Here is an 18,118-nt window from a genome sequence, read left to right on the forward strand (position 1 = left end):
GGAATTAGAAAGATTTATTGGTTGCCTGGCAGAGGGAAAATGGGAGATTGAGTAGTGTTCTGGCTCTTAAAGCTTTCTTCTGGAATTGACATATTAATATCACTTCTGCTCACAAGTGACATGGGCACGCTGACTTTAAGGTAGTGGGAAAATGCAGTCATGCTATGTGCCCCACAGGAAGAGAAACAGAGTGTGTGTGACTGCTACATCTGTTGTAGAGACCCTGAAGCTAAGGGCCATCTAAGGCAGCATTCATCCAGCTGGCTTCTCTTGCTCCTTGAAATAAAATCCCAGCTTCCTACAGTGACTTCATATTAGTTAACGATAGCCAAAATAGTGCTGTGAAACAATCCCTTTCCACCAATCCAGTGGCTTAAAACCATCAGGTTGTATGTGTGTATGTGTGTGTGTGTGTGTGTTTCTTTCATACATCTTTGGGTTGGCTAGAGTTTGGCTGAGGTTGGGTGGGCTTGGCCCAGGCTCTAGGTTAGGTCTGGGCCTGCTCCAGGTGTCTCTTATCCTCCTTGAAGCAGTGGGCTGGCAGAAGCCCAAGACAGCAAGCCCCTCCATGAAAGCGTCTATCAAGTCTCTGCTATGTCCTATGTGCTAACATCTCATTCATCAAAACAACTCCCCTGGGCAAGCCCAAAGTCAAGAGTCAGGGAAGTTCATGGACAGATGCAAATACCATACAGGGGAGTGAAGACGTAGGACCAATCTGCCCCACGTCCACAGGCTAACTTCTCTAACCCCATGTCTAGTCCTCTATCCATCCACTGATCCAAACATCCAAGTGCTCACTAAGCGCCGACCACACTCATTTCATGTCAAAGTCATTCCTATCGCAGGGCCTTTGCACAAGCTGCTCCTTCTACCTTGAACTCTCTTCCACAGATCCTTTCATGGCTGCTACATCTAAAAACCCAGGACTTACTAAAATGTTACTTCTAATATATGGCCTCACCAGACCACAGTGCTTAAAACACCTCTCTCTCCCCCCATCTCACCCACTCCCAAGCACCCCCATCATGTCACCCAGCTGAATTTTTTTTCTTAGTACTACAACCTCAAATGATCCCATATATGTATTGGTTTATTTGTTTATTGCCAGCCGCCTCCCCAGAACCCACAATGCATGATGGCAGGGATCTTGCTCACTGTTGGGCTCCCTAGTGCCCTACACATGTTTAAAAAATGTGCATCGAAGGAATTTCAGCAATGCCAGGAAGGAGCAGGAGGGAGGGATGTGGGCAAAGAGATTGAAAGGGTGATGAGTAAATTGCAGACAGTGATATTTTTAAATTCTGACCCCAGAAGTGCATTTCTTCATCTTGAAAGTGAGAATGAATGAATAGACTCTTTCATTCAGGCAACACGTATTTATGACATGCTTGCAATGATGCAGGCTCTACCAGGGAAACCTCTTTCCCCCTAGGTTACCCGTGACTTAGCAGCAAGACAGAATGGCAAAGATTTACAAATGCTGCACAGAAAACAAGTGCAGGAGATTGTGAGTGTGCAAGTGTTACTGCTTCCCACATACAGGCTTCATTCATTCACTTATTCATACATTCAGCATATGTGAACACCTACTATGACCATAGTGTGTTCTATATTAAGCACTGTGGACATAGAGATGCATCAGATTTCCAATGGTAACCACCATGTTACAAAGTCAACTTTCGAACACTGGGGAATGCCTCTCAGAAAGGGTGGGCCATGTGACATGCACCCTGATGGGTGAGTCAGAGTTCACCAGGTAGAAAGGAGGAACTTCAGACACTAGAATGCAGGATATAGAAGAGAAAGTACTGGTTTTGAGACCATGAGAAAAGGGGGTCATCATTTTCTAAGGAAAACTCATGCTAGAAAAAAGGGCTATTTAAAATAAATGGAGGGGTGCCTGGGTGGCTTAGTCAGTTAAGCCTCTGCCTTCAGCTCAGGTCATGATCTCAGGGTCCTGGGATTGAGTCCTACATCAGGCTCCGTGCTCAGTGGGGAGCCTGCTTCTGACCTCTACCTGCTGCTCCCCCTGCTTGTGCGCGCTCTCTCTCTCTGACAAATAAATAAATACAATCTTTTAAAAAATAAAATAAGTGGAGTCCAAAATGTGAAAAAAAAATCTGAAAGAAAAAAAAAGATAGTTTGGGACTTTGTCTTGAAGAAAAGAAATGAAAAATTAAGAAAATAAATTCATCTAATAGTGAACAAATGTTACATTGACAGTTATTTTAATTCTTTTTTTATTAAGATTTTGTTTTTGTTTTTGAGAGAGAGAGAGAGGAAGCTCAGAAGGAGAGTGAGAGGGAGAAGCAGACTCCCCAGTGAGCAGAGAGCCCAGTGTGGAACTTGATCCCGGGACCCTGAGATGGTGACCAAAAGAGATTGTGAGCCAAAGGCAAACACTTAACAGAGTCACCTAGGCACCCCAACAGTTGTTTTAATTCTTAAAGGAAACCAACATGGAATTCAACAATCCAACATTGATTTTGAGAAAGATGTGATTTTTCTGGCCTGGCCAAGTTCACCACACCCTTCACTTTGCATTTGATTTCAGAGCACAGGCCGCTGGGGAGGTAGGTTCCCCTGGGGCCTCTCTTTCCCTCTGGCTTGTTGAAGCATTCTTTTGAAGCTGCTCTGTCTCAGCATTTTCCTTATCATGTTTCTCTTTGTGGATGGTTGTCCACTCTCCTTCTCCGCCAGACCCCAGTTGCCCAGGACGGAGCTGGACTGTGTGAGATTCTCTGATGCCACAGTCCTCAACGTCATGGCCTCCTGTGTCCTTTGCCAGACTTGTCTTTTTATTTTGTTCCTGGTTTGCACCACATCATCAGAATGCTTGCCAGCCAACTCACAGAGATGAGCAAGATTACCAGTAGACTTGTTGGGGACCAGGGGGTGAGTCAAGGCAGGTAGGGCACCTGTTTGGGGTGGATGTGATGCCTGGTCTGCTTCCCTGTGCCTCAATATAGGGACTTGCACAGGCAAACCCTCGTATATGCTGTCTGCAGCTTAAGGCATGGGGGAAAGGACATGGGCAGAGGCTGGGAATGGACAGAGGGGAGCTCTGGCAATCTCATATGCCTGCTTTTTCCTGAGGGTAACAGGAGCCCTGGAGAGTCTAAACAGGGTAAGCCATGTCAGATTAGACTTCAGAAACCTCCTCCTCTGAGACAAACCAATTTGCTTGGAGGGTGCAGGGAGGGGCCTGGAGTCCCAGCCAGACCGGGACTCTCCAGAGTTGCCCTCCCCTATGGCTGCCAGTAGCCCAGGAGACCTCCCTCCTGCAGCCTCAGGTCCCTCTTTTGTATGAGTTATATTTGAAGGACAGATGCCCACCTTCAGCTGAGAAGGGGTTCTTCTGGAATCAGGGATTGTCAAAGTAGGAGATACAGAGAAGTTAGAAAGGGGGTGGATTATTTCAGATAGGGTGGCCACAGAAGCCTCTGTGAGGAGTACTCCTTAAACAGGAAACCAGAAGGTCGAGAAGGGGCCAGTCAGGCAATGCATATGTGGAAGGAGCTCCCGGCAGAGAGAAGAGCATGTGCAAAGGTCCTGAGGCAGGAAGGGGCTTCAATGATTCAAGAGACAGACTGCAGATCAGTACACTTCATGCAAGAAGGGGATGGGCTAGGGTAAAGCTGGAAAAAAGACATGGACTGGAGCAGCAGGCCCAAGAATTTGGTCCTAAGTTTAAGTCATTGATGGCCTTTAATTAGGGGAGTAGTATGATTCCATCTGATTTGTGTCTTTGTAGGATTCCACTAGCTAGAGGTGGGCAGAGGGGAGCAAGGAGACAGGAGGTTGTGGCTAGAATCCAAGTGGGACCAGATAGTTGCTTGACCTGGGGTGGTAGCAGTGGAAATGGAAAAGATGTGAGGTGTAGTTTAGAGGGTCCCCCAGCTGGACTTTCTGACGTCTGCCCAAAACTCTGTCCACATCTCCCTCCACCTCTCACCTCTGAGGCAACCAAGTGTGCTGAAAACAGCTTGGGTTTCCAAGTGGCCTGGGTTACACTTACTCCAGAGTGTCACCTGTCCTTCCGCCTTTCTGAAACTTGGGTCGTTTTTGTTTTGTTTTGTTTTTTAAGTTTTTATTTATTTATTTGAGAGATAGACATGGAGATAGTGAGGAAGAGTACAAGTGGAGATAGGAGCTTTTGTCAGAGCAGAGAGGAAACCACAGAGGCAGAACGTGTGATAAAGAACGCATTGGTTATCAAAGCAGGCAGAGTAATCAAAACAGGAATTAGGGCAAAAGCATGCCAGTTGGTTAGAGGATGGAAGAGATGGGATAATCTTTGGTGTCTGTCTTTTGGGAAGAGTTCTGAACGGGGCTTAGAAGGGATCTAATGGACAGGGCTGGGTTAGGCTTTGACCACTTTGCCTGAAGCAGAGGGAAGGAGCCCCCCCCAGCCTCAGGTCAGGGGACGCCTCTACCTGCGGTGAAGATGAGTTGAAAAGACTGAGATGCCATTGGATGCATGGGAAGTGGGCGAAGATGAAACTGGACCTGTGTACAGAAACACGTGGTGTGGGGCAGGGCCTGCCCCTCCTGGAGGAACCATCAGCTGGCTATCCGGGGAGACTGGGCATCACACAGGCTCAAATTGTAAAACTGTGTCTAGAGGTTCTAGTTCAGTGTATCTGTAAGGATGTTCATCACAGTGTTGGTTCTGAGAGAAACAAAAGGGCCCCACATATTTTAAGCTAGGAGGCTGGTTAAGCAAATTACACTGTATATGAACAACATAATTTTTTACTGCAGCCAATAAAAGGAGCGTCTTTGGGTGCCTGGGTGGCTCAGTGGGTTAAGCCTCTGCCTTCGGCTCAGGTCATGGTCTCAGGGTCCTGGGATCGAGCCCCACATCTGGCTCTCTGCTCAGCGGGGGAGCCTGCTTCCCGGTCTCTCTCTCTGCCTGCCTCTCTGCCTACTTGTGATCTCTCCCTCTCTCTCTCTGTCAAATAAATACATAAAATCTTTAAAAAAAAAAAAAAAAGGAGCGTCTTTATGTTGTGCCAAAATACCGACTATTATGGAAAGATGGTGATCTGAGCACTTATTATATGCCAGGCACTGTTCTATGTGCTTTGTATAAATAACCAATCTGATTCTCCTCACAGATGAAGACCTAGATACTATTATTATCCCTGTTGTATTCTTGAGGAAAAGAAGGCACAGAGTGTCTAAGTAAGCCGCCAACAGAGCTTTAAGGGGCAGACCTGGGATTTGAACTCAGGAATGCTGGGTTCACACCCTCAAAAACCTTCACGATGTACTGTTAGGGGAAGGGACATGCCTGGGCTTTTATTTTTTTCCTTAAAAAATTTAAAGACGGGCGCCTGGGTGGCTCAGTGGGTTAAGCCTCTGCCCAGGTCATGATCTCAGGGTCCTGGGATCGAGGCCCGCATCGGGCTCTCTGCTTGGTGGGGAGCCTGCTTTCTCCTCTATCTCTCTGCCTGCCTCTATGCCTCCTTGTGATCTCTCTCTGTCAAATAAATAAATAAAATCTTAAAAAAAAATTTAAAGACAAAAGTCATGCCTAGAAAAATCATTGGAAGGGAAAAATGATGTTGCCTGGCTCTCTCTGGGGGGGCATCATGGGTAATTTTCACCTCTCTAGCATTTTCTAAATTTGCTGCAATAAAATGTATTGATTTTATAGTAAGGAATACTTTTAAAAACACAGATTTTTGGTTCTTGGAAAAGTTTTAGTTTCACAGCAAAATTGAATAGACGGTATTGAGCATTCCCAAAGATCCCCTGCTCCTTTACCATATATAGCCTCCCCCACTATCAAGATGTAGCACGAGAGTAACAGTTGTTACTAATGAGGAACTGACACCGACATATCCCGATCACCCACCCAAAGTCCATAGGTTATATTAGGGTTCACTTTGGTGGTGTACATTCTGTGGGTTTGGACAAATGTATGATGACATATCTCCAGCATTATAGTATCACACAGAATTGTTTCACTGCCCTAAAAATCCTTTGCCCTCCACTTAATCATCCCCCTCTTAAAAAGATCCCACTGATCTTTTTAATGTCTCCATAGTTTTGCTTTTTCCAGAATGTCACAGAGTTGGAATCATAGTGGGTAGCCTTTTCTGACTGGCTTCTTTTGCTTAGTAATATGCATTTAAGGTTCTCTGTGTCTTTTTATGGCTTGGTAGCTTGTTTCTTTTTAGGGATGAATAACATTCCATTGTCTGGATATATCACCGTTTACTCATCCATTCACCTGCTGAAGGACATCTTGATTGCTTTCAAGTTTTAGCAGTTAGGAAGAAAGCTGCTATAAAATATGTGTGCATTTTTTAAAAAAGATTTTATTTATGTGTTTGACAGAGATCACAAGTAGGCAGAGAGGCACGCAGAGAGAGAGGAGGAAGCAGGCTCCCACTGAGCAGAGAGCCTAAAGCGGGGCTTGATCCCAGGATCCTGTGATCACGACCTGAGCTGAAGGCAGAAGCTTAACCCACTGAGCCAACCAGGCGCCCCCCAACGTGTGCACTTTTTTATGTGGACATAAATTTTCCACTTCTTTGGGTGGATATCAAGGGCACAATTGCTAGTATGAGTATGCTTAGTTTCGTAAGAAACTGCCACACTGTTCCAAAGTGGCTGTACCATTCTGCATTCCCACCAGCTGTGAATGAGACTTCCTGTTGTTCCCTACTGTCACCAACACTTGGCACTGTCAGGGCTTTGGATGTTGGTGCTTTCATTTTTTAAGAAAGAGTGAAGTCCTTGCCAGGTGCTCCTTGACCACAACAGGGTCCCTTTGAGGATTCTATGCTCTATTGGGTGGTAGGTGCTGGTTGCCAGGGCTGACTGGCTCATGATAGCCCTTCTCTGCGAACAGTTGCAATATCCAGGATGGGCCCTGAGTTCCCTCTGGCCCAGCTGATTGATCCGGGGAGAGAAATGGGACCTACTTGGCCCGTCATCTGCTCTCCCAGGTACCTGAGCACAGATGGAGTTTCCACAGGCTGTGGTCTCGGGGGCTGAGTGGTTTTCTAACAATGCCATCTAAAGAGCAGGGTTGTGCTGGGAACTGTTCCTCCAGGGGGGTTTCAGGCTGCACTGGGTCTGTACCTCCTGGACCTCATTAGATCCTCCTTCTTGGATCTGACTAACTGCTCTAAGATCTGTTCAATGACGTACTCATTTGGGCTTGTTTAACCAGAGCCAGCTTCTATAATCTGCTCCCATAGAACCTTAAGCCAGTATCATTTCATTTCTTGTAACTGCAGCTAAATGATAAAAGAGCACAGAAATTAAAAACCCTTAAAATGCAGCTGTAATTATGAAACATATACCATCTGTAGTTTTAACTTGAAAAACCCTATTAAAACACATGATCAAGATATATTTTGTGTTGGGGCACCTGAGTGGCTCAGTGGGTTAAGCCTCTGCCTTCGGCTCAGGTCAGGATCTCAGGGTCCTGGGATCCACCCCCGCATAGGGCTCTCTCTGCTCCGCGGGAAGCCTGCTTCCCCCTCTCTCTCTGCCTGTCTCTCTGCCTACTTGTGATCTCTCTCTCTCTCTGTCAAATAAATAAACAAAATCTTAAAAAGAAACATTTTGTGTTAATAGAGCAGTTGCCAGAATAAAAAAGATCTTGGGACCTGGGTGGCTCAGGTACTTTACTTAACTCAGATACTTACTTAACTAAGTATCTGACTCTGGATTTTGCCTCAGGTTACAATCTCAGGGTTGTGAGATGGAGCCCTGCGTCACACTGTGCTTGGCGGGAGTCTGCCTGAGGTTCTCTCCCTCTCCCTCTGCCTCTCCCCCAGCCCTACTCATGTGCACTCTCCCTCTCTCAAATAAATAAATAAATCTTTAAAAAAAGAAAAGATATTGAGACACTGTGGCAAAATGTCATCATTAAAAATCTCTATCTTATAGATCTAATAATACAAAATGGCATATTAACAAAGTTATTCACTGTGGCATCATTTGCAAGACAAGAAAGCTGGAAACCACCTAACTATTCATCAATGAGTAAATGGTAATAAATAAATGGTACACCCATGCAGTGAGACTGTGTGTAGTTATAATACAAAGAATAAGGTATTTAGGTACTGATATGGAACAAACTCCAAAAATTATTAGTAAAAAAAGGAACAGCGAGTCTAAAATCTGCCACATAGGTTAAGAGGGAAAAATCCTATATATTCGCTTGTTTAAGCGTCAGGCATCTCTGCAAGGATGAAGTTTGTCACTGGATATTCTTTTGTCCTTTGTGAAAATTTCCTAAATATTTAAAAAATAATTGGATACAACGTGCAGACAGAAGAGGCATAAAACCCATATGTGCAGTTTTACTTGGAATAGAAAACAACACCCATGTAATTGCCACCCGGGTCAAGAAATATCACATTGTTGGAAAAACCTACAATCGGTCCAAACGTCTCCCCTTTCTCTGGAGCTAACACAGTTCAACTCCGTTTCACTGCTCCTGCTGGGTAAGTCCCTGTTGTCCGGTATTGTGATTCTCGCCCTTCTTTTTCTTAAGCCCACGTCTTACCGTCAGTGTTTGCTTTTATTTGCCCACCTCTTTACACCTTTGTTTTTCACTTGTCTTCTATCTCCAACCCCACATGAGCGTATTGTGATTTTTAAACGAATTAATAAATATTTTAAAAAATGATCACTCTTAATTTCAAATATGATACATATGAATAAATATAACCAAACCAAACTAAAACTTTCTGGGGACTTCAATAATTTTTAAGACGTGTAAAATGCGCCTGGGACCAAAATATTTGAGAACCACCAGTCTAGTGGATTTTTACTGCTTCACCAGTCACTCTTTGATTTACTTTCTCTGCAATGAAGTGGGCTCACCCTGCCAGGTCTTCATCTACTTGTGGCCTTGGGTGTAAATGGAACAACACTTCCAACACCTTCCTCAGCTTTCAGAAAGCTGGCAACAACTTCTCCTCCTCCTTTTCCTCCTCTTCCTCCTCCCTCCCCTCCCCTTCCTCTCCCCTTTCCCCCTCCCCCCCTTCCTCCTCCTCCTTCTTCTTCTTTACTTTTGGGACTTACTTTTCTTACAGATTTTATTTATTTACTTGAAAGAGAGAGACACACACACAGAGCAAAAGTGGGGAGGAGGGGCAGAGGGAGAGAGAACAGACCTCCCTGCTGAGGACCCTGGGATCCTGACCTGAGCTAAAGGCAGACGTTTAACAGACTGAACAACCCAGGCACCCTGGGACTTAATTTTTTAATTGTGATAAAATATACATGACTTATAATTTAACATTTTAACTATTTTTACGTGTATACTTTAGTGGCATCAAGTACATCCACATTGCTATGCAACCATCACTATCATCCATCCCCAGAACTTTTTCATCTTTCCAAACTGAAACTCTGTATCCATTAAACACTAACTCCCCTTTCCTCCTCCCCCAGCCCTTTGGCATCCATCGTTCTACCTTCTGCCTCTCTAAATCCGACTACTGTAGATACTCATATGAGTGGAACCATACAGTATCTTTCCTTTTGTGTCTGGCTTATTTGACTTAGCATAATGTCATCAAGTTTCATTCATGTTGTAGCATGTGTCAACATTTTCTTCCTTTTTAAGGCTCAGTAATATTTCATTGTAGGTACAGATCACATTTTGTTCATTCATTCATCAGTGAACACTGGGGTTGCTTCTCTTTGCTATTGTGAACAATGCTGCTATGAACACTGGTATACAAATAGCTGTTTGAATGACTCCTTTTACTTATTTTGAGCGTAAATCCTGATGCAGGGTTATGCATCAAATGGATATTCCATGTTTCCATTTTCGAAGAATTGTCATACTGTTTTCGATAAGTGCTGTGCCATCTTACCTTGCCATATTTTTCCACATCCTTGCCAACATCTGGTGTTTTCTTTTCTTTTTTTAAAGATTTTATTTATTTGAGAGAGTGCTCAAGAAGGGCAGAGGGAGAGAGAAACAGACCTCCCCTGCGCAGGGAGCTCAATGCGGGGCTCGATCCCAGGACCCTGGGATCATGACTTGATTCCAGGCAGACGCTTAACCGACTGAGCCACCCAGGTGCCCCAACACTTGTTATTTTCTGTTCTTTTCATAGTAGTCACTTTCATGGGTGTGACATCATTGTAATTTTGATTTGCATTTCCCTAATGATTAATTATATTGAGCATCTTTTCATGTATTTATTGGCCATTTGTATGTCTTCTTTGGAAGAATGTCTATTCTAGTCTCTGAGCATTTTTGAATTGAAATTCTACATCTTTTGTGGAATTTATTGTTTCATTTTATAATTGAATAGCCTTATAGAGTTGCACGGTGCTGACAGACTACACCTGGATGCTGCTTCGATGCCAAAGACCTTGACTGTGTGGCTGTGGTTTCCTGGTACACATTTACAAGAATTTCTCTAAATGCTGTTTAAATGAGGACTACTTTTTTTTTTTATATATAAGATTTTATTTTTAAGTAATTTCTACACCCAGTGTAGGGCTTGAACTCACAACCCTGTGGTTAAGAATCACATTCCACCTACAGAGCCAGCCAAGTGCCCCAAATGAGTCCTACTTTTTAAAGTTAGTTCATTTGTCATTATTTTTATTTTCTGAGGACATATGAAAGTGGTTTGAATAATGAGTACTTAATGAAGAGGACCTGATACAGTGTTGTGGGGTATTTTTGTTTGTTTGAACTAGTTTTCTGAAACAGAGATAACTCTCCCTTTCTGATAAAGACTTTGTTCTTTTATCCGTTTTTATGAAGAGATTTATTGAGCCCTTCCTTTTATACCAAGAACTTTCCTTATACAGAATCAGCTGTTTAATCCTTACGAACCCCCAACAGGTTCTTTTTTTTCTCTTTTTTAAATTAAATTTTTTTCCATTTAAAAAAATTTAAATTCAGTTAACTAACATATAAGGTATTATTGGTTTCAGAGGTAGATATCAGTGACTCATCAGTCTTATATAATACCCAGTGCTCATTACATCACATGCCCTCCTCAATGTCCATCACCCAGTTAACCCGTCCCCCTTCCCTTCAGCAACCTTCAGGTTTGTTTCTTATGATTAAGAGCTTCTTATGATTTGTCTTCCTCTCTCATTCTGTCTTGTTTTATTTTTTCCTCTCTTCCCCTAGGATCCTCTATCTTATTTCTTAAATTCCACATATGAGCAAAATCATATAACTGTCTTTCTCTGATCGACTTGTTTTGCTTAACATAATACCCTCTAGTTCCAACCACATCATTGCAAATGGCAAGATTGCATTTCTTGATGGCTGAGTAATATTCTATTGCATATATATATATATATAAAATATCCTCTTCATCCATTCATCTGTCCATGGGGACTGTCGATGGACATCTGGGCTCTTTCCATAGTTTGGCTATTGTGGACATTGCTGCTATAAACATTAGAGTACAGGTGCCCCTAAGGCTTTCTTTTAGACACTCCCAAGGCTGGGCATCTCCTGACTCCAGGAGAATTAAGGCTGAAGCCCTTAGAATTAAGACTCCTGTCCCCCAATATTCTTCAGGTTTCACTACAGACCATGAGCAGTGTTGCCGGAACATTGGGATCAGCCTGGTTTCTGAGGCCTCATCCTGGAAATGGGGCTGAATCCAAATCTCTAGGGGGGGAAGGGGGTAGGGGGGCTGGGCGTCTCAGCATGAAGGTCAAGTTTAGGAAACTGAGAATGAATGTAAAAGCATTTAGTGCTCAATATGTAATCCACGTTATGCGAGGAACTGTTCCAGACACTGAGAATTCCAAACCCCCTACCCTCATGGAACTTCGCTGTAACAATGGAGACCATGAGTCAATGCACCGCCATTTCTGGGAAGGATAATGCTGCGGTTTCTCTGTCTGGCTTTGATCTCTAGCTCATAGTTTCCAGGCCTCTTGGTGAAAGGGCCTCTTGCACATACTGCCATCTCTCTCCCTACTTACATTTTGAAACTTTGATTTTGTTCTGATGCTCATTGTAGTGGACTTAGAATATAGAGAAATCAGAGTTTGTATCTTACATTGTATATAAATTTGAATCATATGCTTTTGAGGTGAACAACACCAAAAATAATCATCTCCCTTTAAGTGCAAAACTGGATACATGAACTGTACTTTCCACTTAATCCTGTTGCGAACCAGGCTTGAATTATTTGAAATCCTGAGGAAGCCTTCCTGTTATAAAATTTGAGATTACTGCTGGCCAAGCACATATTAGTGCATTCCCTTCCCTTCCCACTTCCCCCCACAGCCTGCCCTGGTTTGTTGCAATGGAGGGGGAGGGTTGTAGCTTATAAGCTGAGTGACTCCTGATTCACTGCACCTCTGTCTCTGCAGTTGAAATAGTATCTGGATGCATTTCACAGAATTGTCTGGAAGCCTGAATGGGCATATGACTCTAAAGGGCTCAGTGCACAGCAGACTAAATAACATTTGACAGCTGGAAAACAGTGATCATTAGATAATACAAAATAATATATGTAATAGCATGTAATATAAAATAATAAGTTTATACTATTTTTTCCATACTTGAGATCTTCCTAGAAGCACAGTTTACATCTTTCTTCCTTTCTTCCTTCTTTCCTTCCTTTCTTTTTTTTTCTTTCTTTCTTTCTTTCCTTCTTTCAATAGTTATTTTGTTTGTCAGAGAGATAAAGAGCACAAGCGGGGGGATTGGCAGGCAGAGGAAAAAGCAAACTCCTTGATGAGCAGGGAGCCCGATGAAGGACTTGATCTCAGGACCCTAGGATCAGGACCTAAGCCAAAGGCAAATGCTTAACCAACTGAGCCACCCAGGCATCCCTCATCTTGCTTTCTTTCACTTGGAAATATGTCTTGGGCAGGGCCCCCTAATTCTAAAGTTAAGTCCTGAAATTCAGGACACCATGATTGATTTTGGGGGTACACTTTAAAATTGTCAAATATTTTTTAAAAATTGTCAAATATAGTATTCTATATACATACATATACAAAGGAATATTATAATTTGCAAAATTTAATTGGCCATTTAATATTTATGTGGTTCACTGTAAGTCATATCTTAATTGAAAAGTTAAATAATAATACAATGAAAATAAAGAGCATATATATGTATAGTTTAAAGCATAATAAAATGAACTTATGAGTACCCATTTCCCAGACCAAGAATACACCCCATTTACATTCCTTTCTCTCCCCCAGAGGCAACCACTATCTGAATTTTTTTTTTAATGGTGCATTGTTTAGCTTTTTTAAAAATTTAATTAATTAATTTATTTATTTTTAATTTTTAATTTTTTATAAACATATATTTTTATCCCCAGGGAATAAAGGCTGTGAATCACCAGGTTTACACACTTCATAGCACTCACCAAAGCACATACCCTCCCCAATGTCCATAATCCCACCCCCTTCGCCCAACCCCCCTCCCCCCAGCAACCCTCAGTTTGTTTTGTGAGATTAAGAGTCACTTATGGTTTGTCTCCCTCCCAATTCCATCTTGTTTCATTGATTCTTCTTCTACCCACTTAAGCCCCCATGTTGCATCACCACTTCCTCATATAACCACTATCTGAATTTTGAGTTAAATCATTCACTTGCTTTTCTTTTTTTTTTTTTTTTTCTAAAGATTTTATCCACCCATTTGACAGAGAGAAATCACAAGTAGATGGAGAGGCAGGCAGAGAGAGAGGGAAGCAGGCTCTCCGCTGAGCAGAGAGCCCGATGCGGGACTTGATCCCAGGACTCTGAGATCACGACCCGAGCCGAAGGCAGCGGCTCAACCCACTGAGCCACCCAGGCGCCCGCTTTTCTTTTTTTTTAAGATTTATTTCTTTAGGGGCACTCAGTCATTAAGTGTCTGCCTTCAGCTCAGATCATGATCCTGGGGTCCTGGGATTGAGCCGTTGGGCTCCTTGCTCAATGGGAGGCCTGCTTCTCCCTCTCACACTCTCCTGTTTGTGTTCCCTCTCTCCCCATCTCTCTCTCTCTGTCAAGTACATAAATAAAATCTTTTTTAAAAATATTTATTTATTTATTTGAGAGAGAGAGATAGCTAGCACATATGCATGCAAGTGAGGGGGAAGGGCAGATGGAGAGAATTTTAAGCAGAGGTCCTACTGAGAGTGGACCCTGCTGGGGCGAGCTCTATCCCCCAACCCATGAGATCACAACTTGAACCGGAACCAAGAATCAGAGGCCCAACCTACTGAGCTTCGCAGGTGCCCCACACCTACTTTTCTTTATAGTTTTGACGGCTAGGTACACAGCTTAGCTAATACATCATTTGTTTTGCTTCTTTTCACCATTATGCAAATGGAATATCATTGTCTATATTCTTCAGTGACTTGCTTCTTTTACTCACCTTTGAGCTTTGATTCATCTTTGAGATTGATTCATTTTGGCAAGTGTGCTACTTTCATTTTCACTCTTGTGTAATATTCTACTGTGTCAGTTTCCTACATTTTATTTATCCTTCCAACTGTTAATAAGCATTTGGGTTGTTTATAGTCTATACTGTTACACACAAGGCTATTTTGAACTTAATTACATAATTATATATGTCTCTGGTGCACATATGTGAGACTATCCCTTGATATGTGACTAGAAATAGAATTACTAGATTTAGGACAGGATCATATTCAACTTTATTAAATTGTGCCAAACTGTCTTCTAAAGGTTTTCTACTTGGTCACACCTCTTCCAGAGGAATAATTCCCATTGGTTCTTACTCTCCCAATTTCTAGTACTCATGGCTAATTTTTGCCAGTCTAGTGAATGAATTATATAGAACCTCATCATGACTTTTTGTTTTTCTTATTAATGAACAGATCAGTTGCATTTATATATTTTGAGGCCATTTGTACAAACTTCTCCATGAAATTCTTGTCCATTTCTTTTACCCAGCCTTCCTTTTTGGATAATTTGTCTTCATTCATTTATCTATCACATTTTATTAAGCATCTCTGAGTGCCAGGCTCTCTTCTATATGCTTGGGATACATCACTGAACAAAACAGTACATTAAAAGGTGACAAGAGTTAAAGGGAAAAAAAAGGTAGGGACTGCCAGGAGTATGTGTATAGGGGTGTAATTTTAAATAGAGTAGTCTGGGTCAGCCTCATGAGAAGGACATTTGAGTAAAGACTTAAAACAGATGAGGTGGGACACCTGCGTGGCTTCATGGGTTAAGCCTCTGCTTTGGCTCAGATCAGGGCCCTGGAATCAAGTACCGTATTGGGTTCCTTGCTCAGTCGGGAGCCCGTTTCTCTCTCTGCCTGCCACTCCCCCAACTGGTGTGCTTTCTCACTCTCTCTCTGACAAATAAATAAATAAAATCTTAAAAACAGACAAACACATGAAGCATTAACCAGGAAAATATCTGGGAGAATGTCATTCCAAGCAAAGAGAATAGCCAGTGTAAGGGTCTGGGGCAGAAGTATGTGCCAGATTTGTGTGACAAACAGCAGGGAAGCCAGAGAGGCCTAGAGTACAGTGTTGAGGAAGAATTTTAGGATTTCATTATATATTCTGCCTACTCATGTTTTGTTGGCTACATGCTTGTAAATATCTAATGTAGACAATCTTTTTCTTTAATTTTATGCTTTGGGGTATATAAGTAACATTTTCCTGCGATAAGTTCATAAAATATTTTCCTACATTGTCTTCTAAATGTTATATAGGTTTGTTTTGCACATTAACTCTGATTTAGTATTTGTGAATGATGTGAGGAAAAGGCCTAATTTCAATTTGTTCTTTGTCTCATGAAGCACTGTTTTATAGAAAAGTCCACCCTTTCCTCACTATTCTTCAAAAACAACTGTGTTATGGATCGTGTATGTACACATCTGATTCTAGGGGCCCTGTTCTGTTCCATTAGTTTATTTGTCTACCCTTGTGCCAATACCACACTGGGTTAACCACCATAGCTTTAGAAGCCCTGTTACAGGGAAAGATCCTCCCCACCTTGTTTTCCTTATGGAAGACTATCTTGGCTTTTTTTTTTTTACGGTTCCATTTGAGTTTTCTAATCAGCTTGTTAAGCAACACCAAACACATTTGCACTATGAGCATTTTGATTAAGATTACGCTGAATCCATATAATACTTTGGGACCTTTAAAACCATTATTTCTTTTTTTTTTTTTAAGACTTTTAAAAATTTATTTGTCGGAGAGATAGAGAGGGAGAGTGAGCACAAGAGAAGGGAGCAGCAGGCAGAGGGAGAAGCAGGCTCCCTGCTAAGCAAGGAGCCCAATGCCGGGCTCCATCCCAGGACCCTGGGATCATGATCTGAGCCAAAGGCAGTCACTTAACCGACTGAGCCACCCAGGTGTCCCTAAACTGTCATTTCTTTATTTACATGTTTTAAACTTCAAATCTTTCCAAGTGGCTCTTGAGATGCTTAGCTGGGTAGCTAGGAAATTTGGATCATGGAAATAAGTCAAGTAACTACCAGTGAGAAGTACTGGGATAACTGAGCATGATATTTGCCTAGAGTCGGAGAAAAGGGGAAAGTCTTCTTTTTCATTTGTCAGGAGAGAGCTAAACCAAGGTCATCAGCAAGATATGTTTCCTATTGTTGCAACTGCACAAGGAATTTTAAAGGGCCACAGGAGAAAAATAATGAATGATAATTATTGCATTCATTAAAAATGAGAACTCTTTTTTATATAGCAGCTTTTAAGAAAGACCTTCCCAAAAAAGTTGAGGACAGAAGAAAGTTTTGGGGTGCGGTGGAGCTAATGGAAGTCAATGCAGCATTTGAGATGTCTGTAAGCTGGAGTTTGGGTGGGGTGGGGGTGATTGAGGGTGTACTGGAAAGAACAGGGTTTGGCCTTAGAACTCAGTTCTAAGCTATTGGATAGGGCAACTATTCCTAGCTATTGGGACAGGGCAACTCACAAAACCTTTTATTTATTTATTTATTTATTTATTTATTTTAAGATTTTATTTATTTCTTTGACAGACAGAGATCACAAGTAGGCAGAGAGGCAGGCAGAGAGAGAGGAAGGGGAGCAGGCTCTCCGCTGAGTGGAGAGCCCGATGTGGGGCTTGATCCCAGGACCCCGGGATCATGAACTGAGCTGAAGGCAGAGACTTAACCCACTAAGCCACCCAGGTGCCCCTCACAAAACCTTTTAAAGCCTCACTTTCCTCACCTGTAAAATGGAGCTCATGAGGATCAATTAATTATGGGGCTTTGAAGGCCTCATACAGACTAAGGGCTGGCACACTTTAAACCCCTACTGAGGCTGGTTTCCCCTGACTCCCCCTCCTGTGGAACCTCAATGTGGAGCTTAGAGGCCAGACAGAACAGATGGACTGTTTCTGAATAGTCCCCCCAAATTTCTCTTCCCTCCTATTGCCATACTGGCAGGCACTGGGGTGTATAACCCACAGGGATGGCTCTATTGTCTGCACCAACACAGGTGTGTTCCAGAGTACCTCTCCTAACTCTATCCCCTCGGTTTTACCCCTTTCTGCCCTCTTCCCTGCTCCCAGTGTCCCCAGGACTGCCTGGCTTGTGCTAACAGCAAATACACAGAGACCCTGAGATGGAAGAACAGGGCCTAGAGAGTGGAAATCTGACTCCAGTTTCTCCCAGGTCCTCAAGAGCAGAGCCTGAAAGTTCTGGGGCCTCTGTGAGTTGCGGTTCTGCAACTTGCCAGATGATGAGAATCACCTGGTTTTAAATGCAGTTTTCTAGGCCTGCGTCCCTGGGAGTCCAATTCAAGGGAGACAGGGCAGGCAGGGAGCTGGGTTTGTCCCAGCCTCCAGCAGTGTGTGTCTTCTGACAAGCAGGAGAACTGCTGAGAATGGTTCAAGGCCAGGGCTGTGCAGGCCTCATCTGATTCAAGCACAGGCTCCCCCAGTCCACACTGCCAGAGCAGCCTCAGATAGGCACCGTCCTTAATTTCTTTGGGTTTCAATTCCCTCCTTGGGAAACAACGGAATGAGATTTGCAGGTTTAGCACTTAGCCCTAGGCCTGGCACAAAGCAAACCCGAACAGATGTTAGGTAGTGATCTGTGTTATCCTGTGCAGCTGTGGGTTGGAGCAAGGCAGGGAACCTGTGGCTCTGGGTGACCATCCTGTGACCAGTGCTCATTTTCCACTCTGTTCTGTAGTCA

The sequence above is a fragment of the Mustela nigripes genome, chromosome 12 (assembly GCF_022355385.1).
Source record: "Mustela nigripes isolate SB6536 chromosome 12, MUSNIG.SB6536, whole genome shotgun sequence".
Lineage (NCBI taxonomy): Eukaryota > Metazoa > Chordata > Mammalia > Carnivora > Mustelidae > Mustela > Mustela nigripes.